Source organism: Rhipicephalus microplus, chromosome 4 (genome assembly GCF_043290135.1).
Source record: "Rhipicephalus microplus isolate Deutch F79 chromosome 4, USDA_Rmic, whole genome shotgun sequence".
Taxonomy (NCBI): Eukaryota; Metazoa; Arthropoda; class Arachnida; order Ixodida; family Ixodidae; genus Rhipicephalus; species Rhipicephalus microplus.
The window spans coordinates 10865731-10883692 of NC_134703.1; the positions used below are offsets into that span (position 1 = coordinate 10865731).

Genomic DNA, 17962 nt, shown 5'->3' on the forward strand with positions numbered 1-17962 from the left:
ACCTGCAAATGCTCTATTAAGCGCATGGCATAAAGTTTCATACAATAATTTCTAGAGAGAAATCTGGCGCTGCGATCGTGTACCGTCATGGGAATTATGGGAAGTACAGGCTTCTGATTGAATCGTGTTAGCCAGTAAACTGTCTATACGGATCTTTTTCTGCAGTTTCAGTTTCGTTCTTCGCGTTAAATGGCTAGTGGGGTGGGTGAAAAAAAATGAAGCCGCGTATTTGTTGTTCAAAGCAGCAAAAGACTGCAAGGCTGGAGTTGTATAAGTCGTGTTTGACAATTTAAGAGAATCGTCGTCCGCTGACCACTGCGCATAGATGTAGCGTCCCATGCCAGTGCAGGATATTACGCCGAGATCACGTTTGTTGTTAGTGCGTCTTGCCAAAACTCGTTGAAATCAACTGCAAAACGACGGCGACGCGAAGTAGGCGCACCGCCACGCTCTTCTGACTCGACTTCACAACAAAATGCGGGGCACGTTGGGAGCAGACCACTTGAACAGACGCACCTGGCATTGCAGTAGACAAAACGTAAAGTGTTCCTCACTTATTACTGTGCTGTTATTTCTTAATTATGTATTGCGAACTTTCGAGGGCAAACCAAGAATGTTTGCTTTCAAATTTTGAAAGGAATAATTCATTACATCTTGATGCCAAATCTGGAACGCAATGGCAGAGCAGTGCATACCCTGGTGGTTAAATTTGTCAAGGTTTAACTTCTACCGCCTAGTCACAAAAACCATTTGCAAGAAGTTTGCGTAGGGAAAAAAAATGAAGCAAGTTTCGATTTGATATAACTTCATATTACTCTTTTGCGAGTGTGAAACACTCGGAAAAGAAGCGTCGCGAATTTCAAGAACGTGATCCAACCGAAGCAGATCTGAAGTCTGTACTTCCCATAATTCCCATGGGGGTACAAGCGCCGCTGAAGAAGCCCGCGTAGACACCAGCACCAGATTCCTCTCTAGGTAATATTGCATAAAACTCTATGGCGCATGACCTCCCAGATTATGGGCGCGTGGCGAGCTTCTCTCTGGCCGTACCAATCAACGTTTCTAGAACTAGGTAAGTTGCAAAACTGAGCGATGTTGCGTGGTGCCGCCGCGGCCATAGACAACTGTGGCGCTGCTGTCGTATCTGGATTCACTCACTGCATGCTCGTTTGTGTCACCCCCGTAACCTCCGTCGGCTGTGCATGTTGCAGTGCGTCGCTATCCGTGGAGGCTTGTTTCTGCATAAACAGTTTCGTGCTTCAGCGTGCCCTGCTCTGCTTTGTATGCGTTGCGTGTTTTCATCGTGACTACATGTTGCATTCCCGGCTGTACAAGTGGCTACAGGGAATGAGACACACCACGGCATTTTTTTTCTGCCCCACGTGTACGAGAGCAGCGAGAGGCATGGGGCCACGCCATTCCTCGTGCGGTTAAAAAACTGCCCATCACATCACGTGTGTGTGATATGCACTCTCATGAGGAGGACATCCTGTAGACTTTCAGTCACGTCATCAATAGTAAGAAGGTACAAACCACTAGAGGAAAATGATTGATTGATATGTGGGGTTTAACTTCCCAAAGCCACCATATGATTATGAGAGACGCAAGAGCTCCGGAAATTTCGACCACCTGGGGTTCTTTAGCGTGCACCCAAATTTGAGCACACGGGCCTACAGCATTTCCGCCGCCATCATATATGCAGCCGCCGCAGCCAGGATTCGAGCCCGCAACCTGCGGGTCAGCATTCGAGTACCTTAGCCACTAGACCACCGCGGCGGTACCAGAGGAAAGGAGGATCTCATCGGAAGATGCGTTACACGGATATCGCAAATTCGCCCGCTTACCTTTCAAAACCCGCGACAAAGAAGCGAAAGCTGCCCAATAGGAGTGGGTACTTTCCAGAATATCATCGGTGAAAAAGAATAGACTATCTTCGAGCACTGAGCTCGAATACGGTGAAATAAGTTCTGACATGCCGTCAACGAGTGGCGTCATAATTTCGCTTCAAGACATAAAAAAGTTTGTTTGCCTGCTGCATGTTGGTGGAAAGTTGTTGAGAATGGCCAGACAAGAAGTCTTGTAGGTTTCTAGTGTTCAAAGAGAAAAAAAGCACTATTTGAGGAGAAATGCGTAGTCGTCGCAGAAGACATGACAGTCACCGTTAGTAGCCGTCACCATCGTGTAGCCAAGTCTCCCGGAAATGCAGATACCTTCACCCCATTAACCGAACTTCTGGCGGACATACAAAAGCTCAAAGTGTGTTCATGTTGTCCTAATGCGTCAGCAGGCAGCTTCGTGAGTAATGACTACGAAGTTCTCACCGATACCCCAAAGTGCGGTACCTGCTCGAAGCTTTGGCTTCAGCTGTGTTAACAAGTTTCATTAGAGGATCTCAAGAAGAAGCGGAGGAAAGACATGCTTAAGAAAAGCGCCGCACGCGCAACTTTTCGACAGCCTATGTTGCTAAGGAATGTAACTGACATGAAAAAAAAAAAAAAGCCAGATCCCACGTGCAGTGGCAATCGATGATATGTGAAGCACGAATGAGAAATGTCGATATATCACTTTAAAATCAGCATGACGCTACGAGGTGGGCGTATTGATGCCTTACATGACTTCCGTGTCATGATTATCATCTTTGGATGTGCAGTTTACCTTCGTCATCTATTCACGTCACGTGATACGAAATTTAGTATATGTAGAGCTAGCGAAACGGCCGCGAGCAGGCTAAGAGCGTGGTATATTGTCATGTTCTTACATGACACGCGTGTCAGGATTATCATGTTTGCACCAGTCATATATTTCCTTATCTGTTGACGTCGGGTAACACCAAATTTGGTATATGTAAAGCGAGCGAAATGGCCGCAACTGCACAATGAAGAGCCCAATATACTCCAATGTAGCGTTGAAGCGTGCGCACGCTGGGCACAGCGACGCTACGTTAGCAAAGCACGAGCACTCTGTAGTCTGACGCCAGGCGAGACCAGCGTCCGTCGGCGCGGGCCGACGGCAACTGGCGCAAAATGTGACATGCAGCATTTCGCACCGATGCGCTGCCCAAACAACACTGCGTCTCCCTCTTTTCGTGATGGAGCAACGCCGGACAAGCTGAAACGCGCATGCGTCAAAGCAACACAGTGCGGCGCGGCGGCGCGCGCCTGCGAGTATATGGCAGGACCGGCGCCTGGCTAGGCAGCTCCGGCGTGACGCGACGAAATCAACGCTGGCGAGCACGCACGCAGCGTCACGCCGAAATGTATTGGCGCCTTGACTGTGGCATGTAGTCATGTTCTCACATGATACGCATCTCATGATTATCATGTTTGCACCAGTCACATACCTTTGTCATCTATTGGCGCCACGTGATATCAAATTTGGCAAATCTGAAGCTAGCAAAACACCCACGAGCGCATCATCAGTGTGGCTGCAAGTCATGTTGTCACATGACACACATCTTATGATTATTATGTTTGCATCACATACCTTCGTAATCCATTCACGTACTCTAATACCAAATAATTTATTTATATTTATTTATTGATTTATACTCATACCTACAGCGCCCTCTGGGGGCATTGTTGTAGGGGGGTTTACAAACTCAAAGTACATTTAAATCAGTGGAAACAAGTTGAATTTCACAGCACCCAAAAAACAAAAACAAATCAAAAATACCTATATCACAGCATGCAATGTGATTGTGTGACCACATACTCCTTTAAAAGGGAAGGAAATGCTGTGGAAGGGGCGGTCACAATGTTTTTTGGAAGACTGTTCCATTCGTGTATAGTTTTAGGGAAAAAAATATTTGCATACGTTGATGTTCGGCACATATATTCACACACTTTCAAAGGATGGTCCCGTCGTGATGAGATGTAAGTTGGTGGTCTGATGTATTTGTTTTTATCGATCCCAGTTTTGTCGTTTATTAGGTTGTAGAAGAGACAGTCTGATATATTTACGCCTTGAGGAGAGTAACGGCCGACCAAATGAACTAACAATTTCGCTAGACCTTCTGGTGAAGTCGTAATCACCCGTCACAAACCGGGCGGCACGTTTCTTAATGCGCTCCAATGCATCAATATTTAACTTTGTGGCCGGGTACCAGACAGTGCAAGCATATTCTAAAATCGGGCGTACATTTGACACGTAAAGAACTTGTTTAAGAACAGAGGGGGTGGTTCTGAAATTGCGGCGTAGGAAGTTCAGCACGCGACTGGCTTTAACTGATACCATGCGAACATGATCATTCCACGATAGTGTGCTTTGATGACAACGCCAAGATACCTGTATTCATTTACCATGGATAATGGTATCCTTTCCCTGAAGTAATTTGTGACAAAATGCTGCTTTTTCTTGGTAAACCTAACGACACAGCCCTTTGACACGTTAAGCTGCATTTTCCATGTACTGCACGATGCTATTACTGAGTCAAGGTTTTTCTACAGTTTTTCGGAATCTTGAGTGCACTTAATTTCACGATATATGCAGCAGTCATCTGCGTACATCCTCACTTTACTGTCCTCGCATTCAGCAAGATAATTGATATAAATCAAAAAGAGAAGTGGCCCCAGGATGGAGCCTTGTGGCACTCCTGAAATGACGGCTACATGTGACGACGACGCGCCATCAATGATAGTGCATTGTTTCCTGCATAAGAGATAAGCTTGTAGCCATGCCAGTGTGTTAGCAGATATATTGACACACGATAATTTCATTAAAAGGAGCGAGTGTGTAACAGTGTGAAAGGCCTTGCTAAAGTCTAAAAAAATGCAATCGATTTGGCTACCGGAATTTAACGTTGCGGCGATGTCATGTGTAAATTATACGAGTTGCATATCGCAGGAAAACCCTTTCCGGAAACCATGCTGTGTTGGACAGAAAAAATTGTTAGTCTGAAGATGCTTTGCCAAGTTCGAGTATATAATATGCTCAAGTGTCTTACAGGACACACACGTTAACGAAATGGGCCGATAGTTGCAAGTACTTGACTTGTCACCACTCTTGAAAATAGGAATTACATTTGCTCGTTTCCAGTCATCAGGTAATGCACCCTGCGATAAAGAATTTCTGAACACAGCTGTAAGAAATGGGCTTATTGAAAGGGCACAATACTTTAAAATGAAGTTTGAGATTTATCTGGCCCTGATGCTGGGTTCGCACTAAGGTTTTTTTTTTAAAAGAGATGCAACACCTTGTTCTGAAACTTCAAACTCCGCCATTTCCGATAACGTTACTGTGTTGCACATTGTAGTGTGAGCTACTGACGAAAACACAGACTGAAAGTGCCGATTAAAACATTCAGCTTTACTTGTACTGTCCGATAAGTATTGAGTACCATTGTTTATATCAGGAATACCACCAGGAACCTTTGTCTTTCTTTTAACGTATTTCCAGACGGGTTTCGGGTTAGTTTTCACCTTAATACTCAGATCACTCAAGTATGCTCTCTCTGCTTTCCTCAGATATTTGGTTATCTTCTTACCAAGTAGTTTCATCTGTTTGTATGTTTCAAGGTCTGACGTGTGACAATATTTGCGATAGAGACGATCTCTTCTGTTTATGAGCACTCGGAGTTCCTTATTTAGCCATGGTTTATCATTTCGTCGTTTGGCTGATATGAATCACGATAGTACAAAAGTTTGAGTTAGAGATAACAGTTTTGATTTTAGCTCATTCCGCAAGCCATTCACGTCAGAACACGGGCATAGTTCTTGAAACTCAGGTAAATAAGCGTCTAGTTTTGTTGAAAGAGAAGCGTAGTCTCCTTTGTCATATAAAAACACCTTTCTGGGCCCCGAAGCTTGTTGTTGAGCTACAGCTAAGCACATTTTGACAAGGACAACGTCGCGATCACTAATATCTGGTACTGTAACAACAGAGGAGCAAGCGTTTGATCATTGCAAAAAAACAGGTCTAATACGTTTGCACTAGTACTGCACACCCTCGTGGGGGCTGTCACAAGCTGATATAACTGATGGGCATTCAGGATTCCTTGAATAGCTCTATGTAGCAGTGACTCACAGTGAATTATCGGTTTGAATGAGAACCATGCAACATCGGGTAGGTTAAAATCACCGGCAACCATTATGTATGTTGTATTTAGGGTTGACAAAATATTGATTAAAGTAAAAAAAGGCTGGGGTGCTGTATTACTAGAGGGCCTGTAGAAGGAACCAACAGCCACAGTTGAGCCACCACTCAGCATAACCTTACACCACACAGATTCACACAAGTCACTAACACCAGGAATACGAACGCTACTGATACTGTTATGGGTCATTAGGAATACACCACCTCCATGCGCCGTGCGGTCCCTTCGATATATTGCATAAAGAATTTATGATCTGCGATGGTGGTATCGAGCCGAGATTCCGTGCCAGAAACTATGTGTGGTTTAGTCATGTCTAATAACGAAAGAAATTCTGTTCTTTTGTTTTTCAAACTGCGACAGTTATCTACGATGCACGTTAGTTCATTTTTTCTCAATTCTTTTGTCAGAAAAACGGCATTTTGGGTTGATTGCTATCTACGACTAGGCACAACTCTATCTTCAGCACTGTTATACAGGAATATTCGGTCATTCATGAATAACTTATTGAAACGAAGCTTAAGATCACCACCCCTTTCTTTAGCGTATTGTATCAATTTTTGCCTCTCTAGCCTTACTTTGGGTGAATAGTCTTTCCTGATTCTAAAGTTGGTTCCCTTTAGCTTGCCAGAAGACTTCATCACACATTTTTTTTTCTTTAAAGGATAGAAACTTTACTATGAAGGGCCTTTTCCTCGCCGCCGAATATTGGCCTAATCTGTGACTTCGTTCAATTGCTTCAGGGGCAATTTCGAGCTGTAAGTCACTAGAACAAAAAGAAATGACTTTTTCCTCTGATTGTGCCCACGTTTCGTTCTAATTATCTAGAAAACCATAGAATACCAGGTTATTTCGACGATCCCTACTTTCGAGGTCATCCTAACAATCATTCTTAGCCTGACATGCACGCGCAAGCACTCCACATTGAGCTGCAAGTTGCTCAAGTTCTTTTTTGCCCGTGTTACCTAGGAGGGTGTTACTTTCTAGACGCGTTAATGTATCATTTACATCTACCACTAGCTGCTCAAGCGCCTGTTGCTATTTTCACACTGAATGTGTTTCTTCTGTTGTTTTTTGTTGAAACGCTTCGTGGTTAGCTCGGATAGAGCTAAGTTCATCAAGAATGGCATACTGAGAGATCTGCATTGAAGGTAATGTCATGATGGTGTCGAACATCTGCTTTTCCTGTTGCAGTGTTAGAGGGCCTGGGTTTTGCTCTATATCCCCAGATAACAGCAAAATCGTTTTCATCATATGACCACATGCGACAGCATTCGCGTGCAAGGCCGACATGTAGCAAAACACCGAACAAAGAACAGCTGTGGGATCTGGAGCCGATTTCTTAAATGACCTGCCGTACGTAAAAATAACTAACCTGAAGAAATACTCGACGTAAGTTTCCGGCAGCCATGTCGGCGCCAGATCCCAAAGTGGTTGAATGGTGGGTGTGCATTTGTAGTGCTTCGCTGTCACGGTGCTTCCATCGTTGCCAGCTGCATATCCGCTCGCAACCGAACGTTGATACCGCTGGCAGCGCCGTCATGTCGAGTGGCATTCGGACCACAGGAAAGCAAGGAAGTTCAATGAAGAAATCTTGCGTCACAGAATCGACGCAGACGAGAATCTCGTTTCCGAGATTCTCGTCTGCGTCGAAGAGCTCGATGACTAACGAGGCGGATGAGCCTCCTAGTGGCGTCTTCGTAGTGCAGCAATTGACGCGGCGAGTTCATTGATCAGGGCCTCAAGTCGTGGAATCGCCGTGTCCATTAGTGGTGAGACAGCGTTCACGGATAGGGTGGTCACTTGAACCTGATCAGCGAGCTCCGCCAGTTGGTTAAGGTGAATTGACTGAGAAAGGCTGAAGGAAGAGCTCGCGAAGCAGCGCTGAGGGGGTTAAGGCGTCATGCTACCAAAGAAGCTGTTGCACTCCCCACGGTGGTCGAGAGGGGCGCCTGTCGCCAAGGTCCCCATCTGCAAGAAGCTGCTGAAGGCCGACCCGTTCCGATGGCATGAATCGCTCCAGCACCTGGTCTTAAAGTGCTGATATGGCGTAGGGTCCGAGTGGTTGGAGAGGGCGTCGGAAAGCTCACTGGCAACATCAGGAAAAATGATTGTGGTGACGTGGCAGTAGCGTGTCCTTTCCAAAGCGATGCGGTACAGCGAGAATTGCACCTCGACCTGGTGGAACCAAGTTTGCGGGTTCTGGGGCCAGAAAGATGGGAGACGCAGTTGCACTGCCGAGACGTCCTGCAGACACAGGGCTCGTTCAGTTCAGGGCGCGTTCGGATCAGTCGTTCTCGTCGTCCTAGGTCACCACCTGTAGGCTTGCGCAGCAGGAGCGGAGGAAAGAGACGCCTGAACGACAGCAAGGAACGCGAGCCTTGGCTTCACGTGCCACCACCAAGCACCGTTGTTATATTGCTCCTTTCATGGTCGCGCACTCTCCGACTTGCACGCCGTCCAAAGGAGGGCGCTAACGGTTAATGGTAATCGTAGAGTGCCGTAGAGTCTGTGTTGACGTAGAGCCCGTAGAGTCCCGTGTTGACGTGTCTGAAGTGTTTTCATGGATTGCTGTGGTATTATGTTTAGTAACTACTGCTAACTAAACGAGTTTTTGTGGCGACTTGTTGACCTTATAAAACGCTTGCTCTCAGTGTGGCATTGTTTCTCAACGAAATTCACTCTCAACCAAACGAAACTTGAGCGTTGGCTCGAATGTTATGAAACCGCTATAGAAAAATAAGCTCTACAGAATGCTGCATAGGATGCATACGGTATCGGAGCATAGGCTCTATACAGAGCTGCATATGATACATCCTGAGTTAGCTCCCTTGCACGCTTTTCTTAACCTTGAGTGAATGATTACGTGTTAGCATGACCAAAGGACGCTTTCGACAGCATGCACTCGTGCGTGGGCAATTCTGCATATTTATACTCGCATGTTCCTTCGAAATAAACTTCAGTTCCTAGTCAGCGCTGGTCCCATTTTCGTCCATGTATCTGAGTGTGGTGTGAGCTATTATGCTGCTACAATAGAGCAATAATGAAGGAAAGAGGGCACACTCCCGTAGGACCCTGTGGCACTGCACTGCTTTCAGCGCTACGAGCGGCTGGTCAGACCTATAATGTCTTCAACATGAATGAATAAAATAATTTTTATTGCGATAGCAATTGTATGGACACTCTCGGCTGGATGTTGCCACCGGCGTCGACGTCACCATCACTCATCGTATATATATATATATATATATATATATATATATATATATATATATATATATATATATATATATATATATATATATATATATATATATATATATATATATATATATATATATATATATATATATACTTGACGGATAAAAATATATATACCACTTGACGGATAAAAAAAAGCCTGTATCCGAAATGTTAGTAAATGAATCTATTGTTACGGACAAAAAGACTATAGCTGAGCATTTCAATACATACTTCCATAGCGTGTTTACTAGCCCAAGTGTATATACATCTGATGTTCCATCGTTTCACACGACAGAGGCTGACTTTGTTTCGTACCCGGGTGTATTTTCCATGCTCTTAAAACTGAAAACTAAGAAATCAAGCGGTCCTGATAATATTCCAAACACCTTTCTTTGCCGATATGCTGAAGCGATAGTGAAATATCTTGTGATTTTATTCCGTGTATCTTTGATATCTTCAAAACTCCCTAGTGACTGGAAGACAGCCCGAGTTGCACCGGTATTTAAAAAAGGTAACCGCTTGCTTTTTGAAAATTATCGTCCAATATCCTTAACATCAGCATGCTGTAAATTGATTGAGCATATAATCGCGCATCATATCATCGAATATCTTGAAAAAAAAAATGCTGTCTTAACTGATTCTCAACATGGTTTCATAAAAAGGTTTTCAACTGTGACTCAACTGCTCACTATATCTCATTCCTATGCATCTACTCTAGATAAGAACGGTCAAAATGATGCGATATTCTTGGATTTTAGTAAAGCATTTGACAGGGTTCCTCATGACAGACTAATACTAAAATTGAACAATATTGATCTTCCTCGCATCGTAGTTTTCTGGGTTATTGATTATTTAAAAAACCGAATTTAGTACGTAGAAATTGGGGATCAGCGATCGGGTTGTCTTCCTGTCATCTCTGGAGTACTGCAGGGGATTGTCTTGGGACCCCTACTGTTCCTGCTGTATATAAATGACATTGTAAGTGTGGTATGTTCATCTGTGAAAATTCGTCTGTTCGCAGACGATTGTGTCTTGTATAATGAAATTACTTGCCTGGAAAATCAACATGACCTTAATAACAGTTTGTTTATAATGTTTTTCAATGGTGCAATCGCTGGGGGATGGCTTTGAACTTAGATAAAACTGTATGCATGCGTATAACCCGGAAGAAAAATCCACTTCAGTATACTTATACATTAAATGAGTCACCTCTACAGCAAGTTTCTAAGTTCAAATATTTAGGAGTAACACTCACAAGTAATTTATCTTGGAATCAACATATTGATAATATCTCCACTTCCGCCTTCCGTAAACTGTCTTTCTTACGACACAAATTAAAAAACGCTCCTCCTGATGTCAAACTCCTCGCCTACCAATCAATAATCCGACCAAAGTTAGAATATGCATGCATAATATGGGACCCGTTCACAAAGAAAAACGTCAATAAACTAGAAAGAATCCAAAGAAAAGCTGTAAGGTATATATACTCTAAGTTTCGTCACACTGATTCAGCTTCTGAGTTAATTAGAGTTAATGGCATTGAACTCCTTGAGTCACAACGGAAGACATTTAGGCTTAATTTTCTTTCCCAACTTCTTCAAAGACAAATAGCACTAGACCCTACACAGTACCTGACACCCATATCGACAAGGCATACGAGACACCATCACCCCGGAACCCTAACACCTTATTTTGCACGGACAGATGCATTTAAGTTTTCTTTTTTTCCACGAACAGTTGAAGAATGAAACCTTCTAAAAGACTCTGTTTAAAGATTCACTTTGGTTGATTGACTGTGTGTAAACTGTGTGTTGGGTGTGTAAACCTGTACTTGTATGTTGAATTCTTTCCTTTTTCCTTTTATACGTGACTTGAGTGCCTAAACATGTACTTGCTACTTGTACCGTGCCCACCTGCTTGGACCTGTGAAGGTCTGCAGTATGCATTAAATAAATAAAATAAAAATATATAATGTGTGCGTGTGTGTGCGTGCGAAAACGCAAAAAAGAAAAATAACACAGAAAATGACTCCGGCATGCAGAATAAAACCTTCCCCCGTTGTGTTTTTGTGTTGTGGGTGTGAGGCGTTAGCCACTGAGCCACAAAGGAGCAAATTCTTCAACCTTGAAAGGGCACGCTACTTATACCTACCACTTCCCGCTGTCGATGGGTATCTCCGGGGAGGGGGGGGGGGGACTACTATCGTGTTTTCAGCATTACCAGCAAGATGCCGCAATGAGCGCGTATCACCAGATTGTCATGACGCGGTGGCGTGCGCACTAATCTCCCACGCGTACTTTGCCCTGCGGAAAGGAGACGCTCTCGCGTGCGCTCGCTTATCTCGCAGTGGGGACAATCTTACGCTTTGGGCTTTCACTGGAACGATTCTGTTGTAGCTACCTGGCGCACAATGATCACTGCACTCGTAGCAAATCTCCATTTGCGAAAAGGGCGCGCTTTTCAGACATATTGAAGCAACGACTGAGATGCTTATTCGCATTCATCTGTACCTGTGAGCACGTTTCGTGCGTCAATTGTGCGTAAGAAACGCAGGGCACGTTTCGATCTGCTTGCTATTCTTCACGTGGCCTTCCAATTTGTTGCTATCGTGTTCATTGCTTCGCCTTTACGGCAATGCTGTCACTTTTTTCTAATGCTAGGATTTGAGCCCGTACCCTCATGCTCCACCGGCGACTGTCTTAACCACCAGGCTGCCCACCCTTTTTCCGTTTTCTTTGATACTTATGTACATACAGCATTCACAAACAAAAATACACCAAAGGGCAAACAGGAACAAGAGAGAAAATGTAAACAACCATCAGAGTTCACAGGCTTTTTAAAACTCCTTCGGTAGAAGGCTTTCCACTTGATGAAGCCGAATGACTTCATCACTGAAGCTAAGCAGCGCTACTTGCAACTAGACAAGGAATCGATAGCTATCGTTTATGGCTTACAGCGCTTTCACCATTTTGTGTATGGCTGAAAGGTTATCGTAGAGACTGACCACACCCCTTTCCTCGCGATCGCTCAAAAACCCATCGGTGAAATGCCGCCCCAGCATGGTGTGCTCTGACATGGGCATGCGGTTTGTTCTAGGAAAACAGCTTCTGCTGGCCGACATGCTGTCACGGACTCCCACCTCAAGCCTTGCCGGTGACGCCGGAAACGATGACGTGAACGCGCACGCCGGGATTGTCGTTTCATCCCTCATCAGCAGTTAAATCAGGGAACAACTAGCCACAGATACGGGTCGAGACGTGTACTCGAAAATGGTACTGTACAATTCAGAACACAGACTATGCAGAGAGGATCCGCTGAGGCCGTTCTCTTCGGAGCTGACTCGCAGGTATAAAGTGCGCTGCTGAAAAGATGCAAAGTAATGGTCCCCAGGACATTGAGAGGAGACACATCAGAGAAAATTGACCAAGGGCACACCAACAAACGCAAAGAAAGGGCAGGATGACTTGTTTTTGTGGCCGGTAGTTAACACCGGCATTGCAGCATTTGTACAAAAGTGTGCTATTTGCAGGAATTACGTATACACGCAGCCACCAGAACCCTCGCTGATGAACACTGCACCTAAAAGCTATGGCATAGAGTCGGCATTGATATCTTTGAGTACGACAAGCGGTCGTACCTCGGTCGGCGTATACGACACCATGTCAATTTTTTTGGAGGTACAAGAACTACGAGACACATCGGCGAGCCCGGTTATTCAGAGAACCAGTGCCATATTTTCGAGGTATGATATACCGTTGGAAGTGTAGACTCATAATGGCCCTCAATTCTCGTGTCATGACTTTAGATCCTTTGCGAAGTCCAATGGCTTTCGACACATAAGGTCTAGTCCAAGATATCCACATTCTGGTGGTTTCAACACCATTCTAGTGCGGACAGGCACCAGCAGAGATATTACAAGGCAGTAGACTGCGCAACACCTGGCCAGACGTGGGAGCTGGGCGAGACATCATGAAGCGCTCCCAGACTGTCCCGGAGGACTTCTGCCGCCACTCGAAACAGGGGCCACGGTTCGTCTACGTTCAAAAGAGGCCAATCAAAGCTCAAGTCATCCCAAGTCCTACAGCCTCAATACAGAGCAGGGGCGGCACCTGAAACGGAATCGTACACACTTGCTGCCGACCAGCGAGACCTTCAGCCCGACCTTCCCGAAAGCAGCGAGGATGAAAAGCACTCTACAACAGCGCAAGAGGGGCCAGTGGCCTAGCTGGGTCCCAGCGATATGACGTCGAGCACGGGTATAAACACATCGCCAATCTAAATAACACAGTGACAGCGCAAGCCTCCTCAACGCTTCGCTTATAACTAAAAACTTTGTTCAAATGCTGTTTATGAATCATTCACACTTTTTGAATGTACTGCTCTTCAATTTGCATTGTTTTATGCAGCAAGGAGGATGTATCGTATCTTGCACAAAGTGCGCCTCATGTCATACCCGTCCCTTTCATGATATATATGGTTGTGTGGCGGGGATACGCACCCTCTCCCGTTGCGCGCGGCATATAAAGGCCGCCCAATAAAGATATGGGTTCTTGTTCAAAGCACACTCTCGCATCATTTTTCGCTCCAACAACCTGAATCGCCGCCGAAAGCAGTTGCCGTCCACCTGGAATCTATAAAGTGACCGTCCTTAGCTACGAATTGATTTTATTTGCTTTAGATTCATGTCATTAAGCTTCGACAGCAAGATATTTGGGTGGCTTGGACACCATTTTCGAAAAACATACCGAAATAATCAATGCTGTAGGCTTAGCAAAGCACTCCCCGAGTCTCAAAAAATATATATTTTGTTTCTGTCAGCTTTATAGCTGGCACCACATGCCGTTGCGGCAGCGGCGGTGCATGTTATTTGGCACTACGCTACGCCTTCGCATTACCTGACAGACTAAAAAATGCTTTTAAACTCCCGTGGCACAGTCCCGAAAGCAGGTAGTTCTTTCTTCGCCGGTTGTTGGCACGCCAGGCACGTCAACTGGCGATCGCCGACAGGCTTAAGCAAGTCGCCTGCAAAACCAGAGCGCGGAGTCACTGTAACTATGGTTGCTAGCCAGGCAAGATGGTGGACCTATGCGCTACTCTGCGCTAGTTTAAGTAATGTATTGCGCTTTAAAGCATTTAAAGATTCACGCGTAAGTCATTTCTTCCGCTAAGAAGTCAAAGATTGTTAGCTATCGAACGTGTGATCGATATACAAAAGCGAATTTGATGGACCAACAAAGTGACGAAATAAATAATGTGAATTTTATTCTTTCATTATTATTTACACCCACCCACCCACCTACCCCCCCCCACACACGCACACACACACACACAGTGTGTAGAGCATGCAGAGAAACCTTTTCTACTCATTTGGAAAGTTCCTGCAGATTTATTTGTGATCTTTCGATCATCTGCAGTGTCTTCATAGACTCGTAGTTATTGAGGAGAGTTCTCTCTGGTGCCACAAGTATCTTATTCAGCAGATTATCAGGGTCAACGCGACAAAATCTTTTTTGTGAAACAAAATCTTTCGTTTCACAAAAAAATATTGTGACCGTCACAAGAATCGGCGTTCCCTCCTTTGCCCTGGGCACTCTCGCAGTGGTGCGTAGTCGGTCACATAACTTAGGTCCTGAGAAAAGTGTTAGTACTGGGTCTCCATTAAACCGCATCCTCCCCGTGGGCGCTTAGAATTAAGGAAGCTTTACTGTAAGTGTCTACACGCACCTAAATTTCAAGAAAACACAATATGCTAAGGTGCTCACCGACATCAAGTGGTAGGAATACCGGCAAAAAAATATTGTTACGAGAAGGAGACCAAAACTAATGCATCAAGTCATTTGATCCTTCCATTTTTAACAACCAATGAAACAGAAGTCGTACAAGTTCGCGGCGCTAATCACCAATAGCAAAATGTTAACCGACCCTGAAGGGAAAACGCCAGTTCTGAAAATGCGAGTTTATTATTTTAGTGCCAGGGCCTACGCCAACAAGTCAGAAGCAAACATGACACCTTCATTTTAGATCAAGAACGGAACATGGTGGATATGTGGCCATTGGAACCAATCAGAAATACGTAGTACAGACACACGTACCTTCAGGTCACGAAGAAAACGTATGTCGACATCAGTTTAACGAACGACACGCTGCCATTTAGTTCTTTGGTTGTCCTTAGGAAACAAGAACACTCGCAGCATCGGTCACTTTGCCGCGATAATTCACCACGCAGCATCACCCAACCGTTCGGATTTGTAGCCGTACAGATTGCGAATATCCAGTGCACAAAATACATCACATATTCACGCTGCAGTTCACCGACACACCGACACAGAAAAAGACTGTCTTCTAGAGTCTCCAACAAGTACACCAGCACGCCACGAAAACGTTCGTCCAGCTTACCAATACACGTCTGTCGAGCGACGAGAGCAAGCGTAGGCACGTCTGTGCTGCGAAACACGCCAGTCACAACGGAGTGACGTCAGAGGCCGAAGCAGACACAGTGACCAGGTTTGAAATTATCTAGATGGCATTGGCCATGCCCAGTAGCGGTTCCGAGGGGTGCAAAGGGGCGACAGGGCCGGTCTCCGCCCCCATCGCTGTATCAGCGCTCTTCTTTCCCTCACTTCATTGTGGTTCATTTTGCGCCGTCTATGTTTGACGTGGATTGTTTGAACCAAAGAACGAGAGTGTCATTTTTCGCCTTTCACCCGCTGTGTTATTTCTTTTCGGTTGTTTTAAAGACAATAGTCTTTTCTGGGGACCTTCGACGCAAACATTTATGTATGTCCATTTGTCCGTTTGTTCACCCTTAACGATACCGGGTACTCTAAACGGCTCCAGACGATGCCCCAAACGGCCGACCTCATCCGCAGTGCCCACCAACGTTGCTCAAGATTCAGCATTCATATTTGTGCGATTGTCAATCAAAAATCAATTATTGCTCATATCTGAGGCACCACAACAACACGTATATATTCTGTATGTGCGTCTTTTACTAAAAATGGCATACATAAGTAATTCTAAGGACCGTAGCATTCATCGTGCGGAATTGACCATGCAACGCTTGCACGAAAAGGCAAGTGTTTCCAACGCTTTGCTAATACGACATGGTGGCGGCACCTACCCGTCACCTTGCGTTCTACACCTTGTTACCTCTGAGACAGGCGCGCACGCCCGTCTCAGAGCCGTACGCTTTGTTTTTTCAAGATAACTGCCAGATAGCGCTCATGTCTCACGTGTGACGTGACTTTATGTGCTCGTTCGCCTCCACTGCATGCTCGAGGCACTCTAACGCAGCGCCTCCAGAATATCATTCACCGATTTTCTCGCGCACAACATCGAATAAACGTTTTGTTCACTCTTTCCATACGCAAGGCTATCGTCTTTCGACATTTGCAGTTTAACATGCAGATACGGGGCCAGTTTTTTTTACTGGTTTCCCTTCTTTGCGAACGCTGTCACGTTATTAGTGAGCTGCCCCGTGGAGCCATGTGGCTCCGCCCAGAGGTTCTCTAAACGTTGGCCCCGCCAACGTAACCAATGTTTCAGTGAAAAGCGTGGGCAGAACAGTAAGCTGCTCGTATGCGCTTATTTGCACAGCTAAAAAAAGAAAATAGTTGGGAAAATGAAGTGGTAGAAAACTGCGAGGATATATTTGAAACGAATATCCGGCAGTCAACATTTCTAATAAACATATCTTTTCGCAACCATTCTGTAGATTTCGAGGGATGAACTCCTAACTGGCATAATATGCTTTCATGGTTAAACTATTTTTGTACGTTTCTTCAAGACATTGTTTTAAAAGGTATGTAAGTGTGCATCACTTCATGTTTTAAATAAACACCATAAAGCATTTTATGCGGGATAGTTACAAAATAACAGAATTGCAAAATAATAACAAAATAACAGAAATTGCAAATACCAGAATTGATGAATTTTTTAAGCTTGCTCGCCGGAATATTTCATGTACTGCTCTTTACATGCTCGTTCTGGTTATTATTATCATTGATATTAATATTATTATTTTGTCACTTGAATGCTAATACAACTACACTCTATCTCAGTATAAGATTTTCGTGTTTCGCATTGACCAGCTAGCAGTGTTTGAAGTATTTTGAGAATTTATTCCTTCTTCGGCCTATATGTAAGGATTTGCAGTATATGTACTGTTTTTTGAAATGTTGTATGCTTGTGTGTAGACGGAATGACTGCTTCTTGTATCGAGTGTGTTATCTGAAGGGAACCCACGCAATGCGCAGACGGTGTTCCGCGCAGGCTGTCACCCTTGCCCCTCACATGTATATAAGCACACTCGATTAAAGGAAGTGTTCGTTCTCCAGCAACCCGAGGCTGGCGTCTTGCTTTATAGCATCGCGCGATACATGGTTTCAGAAGGGGCGAGTCAGCGGTTCTGATAGGCGTCCCGGGGCGCCTGGAAAAAAACAGCGATGGAATTTGTGAATCCACCGGACCCGCTACGTTTTACAGGGGACATCGGTAGGAACTGGAAGTTGTTCATACAGAAATTCAATCTCTTCCTGGCCTCGTCCGAAACCACCGACAAGAAGCCTCGCCCGGAGACTGCGAAAGGTGCCCTTCTTTTAAGTATCGCAGGCGAGGAAGCCATCGAGGTCT

At 44.8% G+C, this 17962-nt stretch overlaps 1 protein-coding gene across 1 annotated transcript in view; it reads right to left on the reverse strand.

The window, feature by feature from the left end:
- The window catches only part of rols (zinc-RING finger and ankyrin repeat domain-containing protein rolling pebbles), a 469239-nt gene extending 453720 nt beyond the window's left edge, over positions 1–15519 (reverse strand). The window contains exon 1 of the mRNA XM_075892151.1: positions 15424–15519. The gene's annotated coding sequence lies outside the window, so the exon portion shown is untranslated. The remainder of the gene's footprint in view (positions 1–15423) is intronic.
- Between the last annotated feature and the right edge of the window lie 2443 nt (positions 15520–17962).